Source organism: Fukomys damarensis, unplaced genomic scaffold (assembly GCF_012274545.1).
Source record: "Fukomys damarensis isolate Sample0158 unplaced genomic scaffold, DMR_v1.0_HiC HiC_scaffold_19, whole genome shotgun sequence".
Lineage (NCBI taxonomy): Eukaryota > Metazoa > Chordata > Mammalia > Rodentia > Bathyergidae > Fukomys > Fukomys damarensis.
In genome coordinates, this window is record NW_022900931.1 from 63,077,242 (window position 1) to 63,087,284 (window position 10,043).

Genomic DNA, 10,043 nt, shown 5'->3' on the forward strand with positions numbered 1-10,043 from the left:
AAAAAAAAAAAAAAAAAAAAAAGAAGAAGCTGGGGATGGCTTGCACAGCCTGTAATCTCAGCACTGAGGGAGGTTGAGGTAGAATGCAAAATTCTGGGCCAGCCTGGACAATTTAGTGAGACCTTGTCTCACACACACACACACACACACACATAGCACCAGGGATGTAGCTCCATGCAGCGGCCCTGGGTTTGATCTCCAGAAACTCCCTCAAAATGGAAGAGGAACGAGCAGAGAGGAGCGGAGAGCTGCAGCCTAGGAGACCTGGCCTGAGGCCTCTGGCAGGGGAGATAGAGGAGGAGCTGTGAGCCAGGGGAAGGGGAAGAGGGGGTGGCCTCTAGGCACAGAGAGACATTTGTGTTGGTTCACACCAGTTTTGGGTCATTTGTCACAGATACCACGGGACACTAGTCCATGTCCCAAACGTTGATACAGTCCGCCAGAACAACACGTGAGGCACAGTAAGCAGCCGCTGCTCTCCCCGGAAATTTGTTGGGCTGGGGTGGAGCGCGCAGAAGCGTGAGTGCGTGAGTGCGCATGCTCCAGACCCTGGGGGCGTGTCCAACCTTTAGAGAGTGAAAAAGTAATGAAAAAAGGTATTTTATCTTTTAAAAATCTAAGAAAATTAACAATAAAATTTAAAATGTGAAAAGGAGGTAAAAATGTTCTTTAGAACCTGCAGCTGCAAGAGGAGACACTGTTCAGCACAATAAAACTATTAAACGGAGTGGTGGCGCACGCCTGTTAATTCCAGTCCTGGGAGGTTGAGACAGGAAGATCGTGAGTTTTGAGGCCAGCCTGGGCTACATAGTGAGACTCTGTCTTAAAATAAAATTTAAAATTTATTTTTTAATTTAAAATGTAAATAAATAAAGAGAAAAGGAATTTGCTCGGTTAAATGAACAAGTCGAGAACCTTCCTAAGAATGTCTGGGTCGTCTTGCTGTGACTCTGGTGTTGCGAAGTTCCCAGAGGACCAGAGAGACCAGATGGGATTCGGGGGGGATTTACTGGCGCACCTCGACTCAGAGGGACCCCTCCCCAAAAGACAGAGCGATTGAACAAAGCAAAGTTCTAGTCTTTCATACATTTCGTCAAAGCGGGGTGGCCTTTCCAGTGACACAGTGATGGAACAGGACAAGGGCAGACAGCTCGGTAATTTAGCCTTGTAAGCAGGCAGTGAAACGTGAGTCATAGGGAACGGGGTGTCATAAACCTTGTTTACAGAACACGATTGTCTACGGCGTATATGGTTCCTCGGGGCTTACAAAACGTCTCTTACAGGAGTAAGACTGTCTACCTTCTCAGTACCGGGACAGGCCTGTAGTTACGGGAAAGGGGGAGCTTCTAGACTGCTTTCAGCTAGGAGAACTGATTTTTCTTTTTTTAATTCTGCTTTACTGGAGCCCTGAGTTCCTGTCCCCAGCCAGGTCTATTCAAGAAAGACGATTCTTGGAAAGGTATTTGACACAAGTCGTGTGGGAGCCTCCTGGAAATTGCTGTGTCCTGAGGAAAACCTGTACCCGGAGAAGCCCGCGAGCCTGGGCGATTGCCTGTGTGAGACTTAAGTCTCACTTTTACTCCTGGAGCGTGAACAGCCAAGAGGCTTCCACGATGCTGGGCTCAGAAGCTCAGCGAGGCTCCAGGAGCTTGTCGGACAGCGAGAGTCACCCAGGAAGGAACACACCAGGCAAGTTAGCAAATAGACCTTTATTAGTCTGGCCAGACGGCACTCCCCAAGCCAAGTAGCTCAGAGAGGAGGCCAGCTCAGAAACAGAGGCCACTTTATATAGGGCTGTCGGGGGGTGTTTACACTTAAAACTTGCAGGAAGAGGACAAAAGCAAAGAATCAGTTGATCTGAGCTAGTGGTCATCAAGCATATACTTGACCGTCAGGTACTACTGATCAGCAGATCGATTATCCATTCCATTTACAACTTAGATTATAATGTTCAGAACATTCAACTACAGGCAAGTAAGGAGTGGCGTGATTTGTGTTGGTCTCTGTGTTCACTACAGTTTCCATTTAGTTTCCCAGCTACTTCAAAGCAGTTACCTAACAATTCACAATTAATCATCAGTTATCCTATAAGGGATGGGGGGAGCGACAGTCTCTAGGTCATTTGCTGGTCAACATGGAGTCGCTCTGGTTCAGTCAGGCTCTTATAGCCTGCCCCATCATCGGTCACCATGCCGATGGCTCTCCTCTGCTATTGCAAGGAATGGATGCTTGTGGGCTTTCTCGCGCTAAATCGGGAGAGGGTCGTTGGCACTATTCTCCTACAAACACAATAGCAAGATAGGCCTGTGACTCTGCTATTTTTGTTTGTTTGTAATACTTGAGACTGAACCGGGGTCTTCTCACTGAGTTCCGACTCTGGCCCTTTTTTTTTTGTTCTTTTCTTTCTTTTCATTCCTTTATTTTGAGACAGGTGTTGGTAAATTGCTAAGTTTCTCAGGCTGAGCTCGACTTGCGATCCTCCTGCCTCAGCCTCCCAGAATGCTGGGATTACAAGCATGTGCCTCCGCACCTAGCCAATGTCTTATTTTTAGCAGACACTGAGAGTCTCAGTGAAATAAATCGAAGCGCTCAGCCCACGCGGTCCCATCTGCGTTAAATCCCGGGAAGCGGAGGCCCCGCACCGAAGCCCGAACTGTAACTTTAACCTTGTCGGAGCGCCCACTGGCGGGCAGCCGGGGAACAGCAGCACCCGTTGCTGGAAGACCCCGCCCTCCATTCATCCCGCGCTGGCCTGGCCACCGCCTCCCACCAGGTCAGAGGCCCTCAGAATACAAATGAGCTGGGAATGAGGAAGCTGAGACAGGAGGATCGCCGTGAGTTCAAGGGCAGCCTGAACCACAGCCTGAACCAAGGCCCTGTCTCAAACAACAAAAAACAAAAGGAAGAAATCATCTGCTCTGAAGTTTTCTTAAAAAAATTTTTTTGAAGTTTTCTTTGTAAAGAGACTCTCTCGAATGGAAAATCCACTGGCTTGGAGAACTGCGGAAGGTAGGGGAAGGCCAGGCACGTGCGTGACATTTCTCCACTGTTTAACACGAAGAATGTTACCCTATTAATGCCTTCAAGCTGCTTGCAGAATGTACATCTCCAGTGAAAGAATGGACGACTGTCTCATGGGCTGTGACATTCCCAGGAGTACGATCTGGATTCCTGGCCCCCAGGACCATGAATTCATGAACTTGTGCCTGCGAGGTGTGATCAGAAGATCCAGGAAATGTTTAAAATTCATCGCAGCAAGAAGCACATTGCCATTAGTCCCTCTCAAAATACTCCTTCTTGCTTCCAACACACTTAGCTCAACATTCCTGCCACTTTCTGAAGTGGATCCGCAAGTCCCCTTTGGTGGGATTCAAAAAATTCCAGGGATGGCTGCCATCAAGCATCCACCCAACGAATGGAGAGGTGGCTCCTAAAAACATAATGGGGTCGCCTTGTCCACCTTTTTCCCCAAATCTGGCACTGTGTGACCTCTGCTGTTCCCCACAGTCAAAATGACCAGGAAAGGTAAACTGATGCAGGACATCAAGGCAGCCAGGACAGGGCAACAAAAGACACTCATGAAAGAGGACGTCCAGAACTGCTTCAAAAAGAGGCAAGAGCGGCAGGACAAGGACCCTCGATGTGAGGAGGAGGAGGATTTTGAGGCGGACTCACAGCAATACATTTTCTAGTGCAATAAATTTTTCAAATGTAAATATCTACCATATTTTTATTATACCTCAAATAACTTTGCAGATACTATCAAGGCTCTAGAAATGGGAAGGATATATTGAATCATTCTATAAACTAAATTCATGATAATTCATTACACCAGTAATAACCTGCCAATACAATCATTTCAGTTTTCATTCTTTGTTCCATGTTTTTTACGCTGCGTATTCAACCTAGAACCTCAAGTGTACTAGGGAAAGCACTCTACCACTGAGCAACAGCCCCTCATTCTTTTTTTGGGTGGTGGTGTTGTTTGTTTCTTTTTTCTTTCTTTAGACAGAGTCTAATTATGTAGTCCAGGCTGGCCTCGAACTCTTGGTGATCCTCCTGCCTCAGCCTCCAGAGTGCTGGGGTTATCGTTGTGCACCCACATGCCAGGCAGCAGCCTCTCATTCTTTTTTTTTTTTTTTTTTTTTTTTTTTGGTACCAGAGATCAAACTCAGGACCTCCCTAGGCAGGAGCTGTGCCCCCAAACTATATCCCCGGCCCAGCCTCTCATTCTTAACCTTCAAAAAGAAATGTAATTTTAAAAAGAAGAAATGCTCTTTTGGCTGTATGTTGTATTGTATGCTTTAAGCCCAAATCATAAGTTCATAAATTTTCACTCTAACTGTAAAAACTTCAGACAGTTTCTCAAACAACTGTGTTCTCAAAGAACAAAATGTTAGGGAATTGATTATGTCAAAGTGTTTTGTGATGCCGCCAGCACAGGCTGCATTCTCCGGGTACTTCTTGGCTCTTAGAATGACTTCATGCTCTTATCTTTGGTTTCCCTCCCACCAAGGCCACAGTGGTCCAGAGAAGTTGAAACCTGTTTCTGCAGGGCTGGACCCACCCATAAAAAGCAACCTGGCCTGTGATAGGTTAGAAGTAGCTCACGCCTCATGAATAAGCAATAGCCTGGCCCTAAACAGATAAAAGGACCTTCCCGTCTTTGCTTTCTTCTTCTTCCTCCTCTGTTTCTGTTCTCTCTGCTCTCTCTCTCTCTACTCCCACTCCCTGAATAAAGTCTCCTGTTGGACCTCTCGGTGTGTGTGTGGCCTAGTTGTTGAGTGTCACTATTCCCTTTCACAAAAACTAAAAAAAAAAGAAAAGAAAAGAAAAAAGAACAAAAACTGAGTCATCTTGAATGAATTTCTATAAATTTTTATTTTGAAAATATTTCCAGCGTTGAGGACTTCTGTCTGTGCAATCAACTGTTACAAATTTTTCTAGCTAAGTACTTCCCTATTCCTGAGCTCTCTATATGTTTTGAGGGTGTGTATAGTACCAGGATTGAACCCCGGACCTCTGTACTCAGTTACATCCTCAGCTGTTTTACATTTTATTTTGAGTCAGGATCTTGTTAAGTTCCTAAATGACCCAGGGTGGGCTCAAACTTGCGATTCTCCTGCCTCAGCCTCAAGTTGCATAGGTTTACATCTTGATAGACCCGTCAAGCACTGAAAACATGCTAAGTCAAAAACACAGTTATATGTCAGGTGTGGTGGCACACTACTGTCATCCCAGCACTTGGGAGGCTGAGGCAGGAGGATCACTGGAAGGTCAAAGCCAGCCTAGGCTACATAGTGAGATCCTGACTCAAAAAAAAAAAAAAATCACTGAAAATAAAGAAGACTTGAGCAACACATCAATTAATTTGACCTAATTGACATCTGTAGGATAGTCCACACAAAAATCACATTTTCCCAGATATACACATGAAATATATTAGCCAGCGTATGCCATATGTGGGAACATAAAACTAGTCTAAATCAGTGACAAAGGACTAAAGAGTACGGTACCTGATCACAATGGAATTAAATAAGAAATCAATAGCAAAATATATGGCAAAACCCCAAATATTTGGAAATTGAACACACTTGTAAATAGCTTAGGGATCAAAAAAGAAATCACAAGGGAAATTAGAAAATATTTTGAGGTGCTGGGGATTTAGCTCAGTGTTTCTGGCACCTGCCTTGCAAGTGCAAAGACCTGAATTTGATCCCCAGTACCGAAAAAATAAATAAAAATTTTGCTGGGGATTTAGCTCAGTGGCACTATGCCTGCCTCGAAAGTGCAAGGTCCTAAGTTCAATCCCCGGTACCAAAGAAAAGAAAAGAAAATATTTTGAACTCAATAGAATTAGAAACACAACATACCAGGGCTGGGGATCTAGCTCAGTGGTTCCACCACCTGCCTCGCAAGCTCAAGGTCCTGAGTTCTATTCCTAGCAAGAAAGAAAGAAAGAAAGAAAGAAAGAAAGAAAACACAACATAACAAAATGTGTGGGATACACATACTTAGCACTTAGAGAAAAAATGTCAGCTTTAAGTGCTCATATTAGACCAAAAAATACCACAGATCAGGAGTTTAGCACTGTGGCTAGGAATATGAAAGCTGAAATCAACCTGTCTGGGTTCAAATCCTGTTTCTGCCACTTCCTAGCTGAGTAATTTCAGGAGAATAGTTTAACCTTTCTGACTCAATTGGAATGGAGATAATCACCATGCATCATTCCACCACTTGGGAGACTGAGGCAGGAGGGTTGTCAAGAGTTCCAGGCAAGCCTGGGCTATATAGCTAGTTCAAGGTCAACCTAGACTATGTAATGAGACCCTGTCTCAAAAAAAAGGCAGGGGGAGATAAAAGCAGTACCTAACATATATGAGGAACATGAGAATTTAAATAATTCATACTACTACATATGCATATAATATGCATATAATGTGCCGGGTGTGGTAGCACATGCCTATAATCTCAGTACTCAGGAGGCTGAGGCAGGAGGATTGCCATGAATTTGAGGCCAACCTGGGCTGCATAGTGAGTTCAGACCAGCTTGAACTACATAGTGAAACCCTGTCTCAAAACAAAAACAAAGGGGGCTGGGGATTTAGCTCTGTGGTGCCACCACCTGCCTTGCAAGCACAAGGTCCTGAGTTCAATCGCTGGTACCAAAAAAAAAAATAAAAAGGAATATAATGCAAGCCACTTAGTTTACTGGGCGTTCCTGAAGCACAGGAGATTTGGAGCCACCACTAAGACTCCTGCCTGACTGTAGGAGGGAAAAGAGTGAAGCCTAGAAGCCCAGAAGCCCAGGAGGTCCCTGGAAGGTCAGTAATGTCATTGCCCAGCCCTGGGATGGAGGGGCTTTGAGACGAGGGCTACCTAATTTAGCAAATACATGGATCTTTTTTGCAAATTGGAGGGGAAGTGAGAAGAATCGAGTAGTGTTATATACACGCACCAACTGCCTAGGATAGATGTGATCATTGCGTACTGCTGCAAACATGGGCTGATAAACATTTTACATCTTTTAAAAAAAGAAACAAGATGTTCAGTGAAATTTAAACTTCAGATAACCAGAAAAATGTTGCACCCAAGTACGTCCCATGAACATTTGCTCAAAAATATTTTATATTAAGCCAAAGAAGCCAAGCACAAAAGAATGTGTGCCATATGATTCCATTTGTCTAGAACTCTGGAAAGTAGCAAACTAATCTCTAATGACAGAAGTCGGTACAGTGGTTGCTTGAGGGGGTGAGAACTGTCTGGAAAGGGATTTGAGGGAGCTAAGTTCTGGGATGATGGAAATGTTCTATAGCTTGTCTCGCCTGCTGGTTACATGAGTATATGCAATTGTTGAAGCTCACCGAACTGAATCCTTACAATCCGTGGCCTTTTACTGAATGTAAACCACAAAACAAAATTAGGTCATGCAGCTGACTCTGAACCAATCAGAGGCAAGAAGGTGGGTTATGCTGATTGGTTGATTCCTGAGCCACAAGCCCCTCCCAGAAGCCACCAATAGACACAACTGTCAGCTTCCACCAAAGCAAGGGCAGCTACCACAAAAGGGAGCATGGAGATGTGTAGCGAGTACATGTTTGGCTTATATAATAAGCACATCCAAAATAACAAATGCCAAAGTCACAGTGGCAAAAGCAATACAGATTCTCGTTTCTCTTTCATATAAAAATTTGATCCTAAGTGTGGAAGAGCAGGATCTGTTCCAACAAAGCGTCAAGGACCCAGGCACCACATTCACCACAGATGGGTGTCTCTTAGCATGGAGCCTGCTCTGCCAGCAGGAAAAAGAAGTCCCTCTCTGTGACCATTTGCATCTTGAACGTTGCCCAAAAGCCCATGTGCTAAAAGTTTAGCTCCCAGGGAAGGACTATTAGGGGCTTGTGCAAACCTGAAAATGTCTGTAGGGCATTGGTCAGAGCTCCTACAGGGAGGGACCTTGGCCTTCTTCGTGTTCTTTTCTTTTTTTTTTTTGAGACAGGGTCTCACTATGTACTTCAAGCTGGCCATGGATTCACTGGCCTCAAACTCATGGTGATCCTCCTGCTTCAGCCTCCCAAGTACTGGGATTACAGGCGTGCAGCCCCATGCCCGGCTTCCTTCTTGCTCTTTTACTTTCCAGTCACAAGGTGAGCTGTTCTGCTCCACCATGGCCTCCAAACTGTGAGGCAAAAAACAAACAAACAAAAACCTTTCTCTCTTTACAAGTTATCTCAAGTATCATTATAGTGACAAAAAACTGACTAACACACACCCTTTAAGCGTGTAGCTCAAACTCGGCACAGTGGTGCACGCCTGTAATTCCAGCTACTCAGGAGGCTGAGGCAGGCTGATCTCAAGTTTGAGGCCAGCCTGGACAATTTAGTGAGACCCTGTCTCAAATTGAAAAATAAAAAAGGGCTGGGGATGTAGCTCAGTGCAAAGGCCCTGGTCAATCCCCAGTATTGAAGAAAACACAGAGGAAGAGGAAAGAAGGGATGGAGAGAGTGAGGGGAGGAGAGAGGGCACGTGCCTCCTTTAATTTTTCGTATTTGCCTAGCACATGGCGTGTACTCAGGCTTCTGCGCTCCAGGGTCAGAACTGCTGACCAAGACAGAGCCTAGGGCAGCTCATTTCCATCAGGAATCTTTCAGCAGCAAGTGACAGAAATTCAACTCAAACTTGCTCGGAATAACATTTTTCATAACACATATAATAAAAAATTATTGCATGATGGGGTGCAGCTGGGCTCGAGTATTGAAAACAGGGACATGAATGTCAACAAGTCTTTTGGCCTCTCCACTGTGACACTTTTATTCCTTCTTCCTCTAAACACTTTCTTCCCTCAGACAAGGACAGAGTGGGAAAAAGGCCACAGTGTGTATAAGGAAGCACCTGTTCCTTCACAGCCTCACCCCCTCAAGCACAAAGGTTTCTCTCCCCACAAACTCCAGATCGGAAACTCCAGGGAAGGACTCTCATTGGTTCCGCCCGTAGCGTTGTGGATGGGGCATAATGATTGGCCCAGCGTGATTCACTTGCCCATCCCTCAGCCAATCACCCACGGGGTAGGAGGAGAGATAATTAAAACGTTGTCAGTTTCCATTTTAATCAAGGGGGGCGTTATCCGAGCTCGGGTAAACTGTAGTCTCCGCTAACCTTTGCATTAATTCTTTTTCCTCCTATGTCTGGGTTAAGGGTTGTGTAGGAGATGACAAGAGAAAGGTTAAGAAGTACGGTGTCCCAGACCAGCCAACCACAAGTTCTTGCATACAGCAGGCGCCCAATTCATGTTTATTAAATGAATGACTGAATTCACGCTCAGCTCCCACAGACTGTCCTGGGATGGCTCCAACTTCATAGACCCTGAACGGATCAAGACCCGCACACCGATGCGACGCGTACCTTAAGCCACTGAGACTCACGGGAGGTTGGAGACGGCACCTTTACAATGGGCAGAATCTTGAAGACCCCGCCGCAGCTCAGGGCCCAGTTGCGGGCGGGGCTTCGAGAACCAGGATTTTGGGTTGAACCATTTTCCATTTCTTAGAGGGGAGAGGCAAGAAAGTCTTTATGGATCTTTTGGCCCTTGTCTCGCTCTCAGTCCAAAAAAGCAATATAATTTCATCTCTAAAAGCCATACGGTTCCTCTTTCTACTCGCTTTGCCTCTTAGCTCCACTTAGCGCCACCATTCAGACTTCCCCACTACCATCCTGCAGTGGCTCGCCCCAGTTTGACGCATTGCAGGGAAGGTCGGACCAATCGGCGCAGCGCTCTCATTTCTGCCATGGGCCAGGCCCAATCCCGGCCTGGCTCACAGAGAGACGCGTCACTCACAGCTAAGTGGTACCCCTCCGCCAGGGAGGAAAGCGGAGTTGACATAGGGGGCGGGGTAAACGGGGACAGAAAGTAGTCCGGGGCGGGAGCGCGCCCGCGCGCTTAGGGACAAAACCCACCTCTGCTGTGTGGAGACGAGAGATCCGCGGGCCTGTGGTTGCGGAGCGGACGCGGAGGGATCCGTGGGAGCCGCAGTGCGGTGGCGCGC

At 46.0% G+C, this 10,043-nt stretch overlaps 1 protein-coding gene across 1 annotated transcript in view; it reads left to right on the top strand.

The window, feature by feature from the left end:
- Window positions 1-5,016: 5,016 nt before the first annotated feature.
- The window catches only part of Calm3 (calmodulin 3), a 13,453-nt gene continuing 8,426 nt past the window's right edge, over window positions 5,017-10,043 (top strand). The window contains exon 1 of the mRNA XM_010640851.1: window positions 5,017-5,022. The gene's annotated coding sequence lies outside the window, so the exon portion shown is untranslated. The remainder of the gene's footprint in view (window positions 5,023-10,043) is intronic.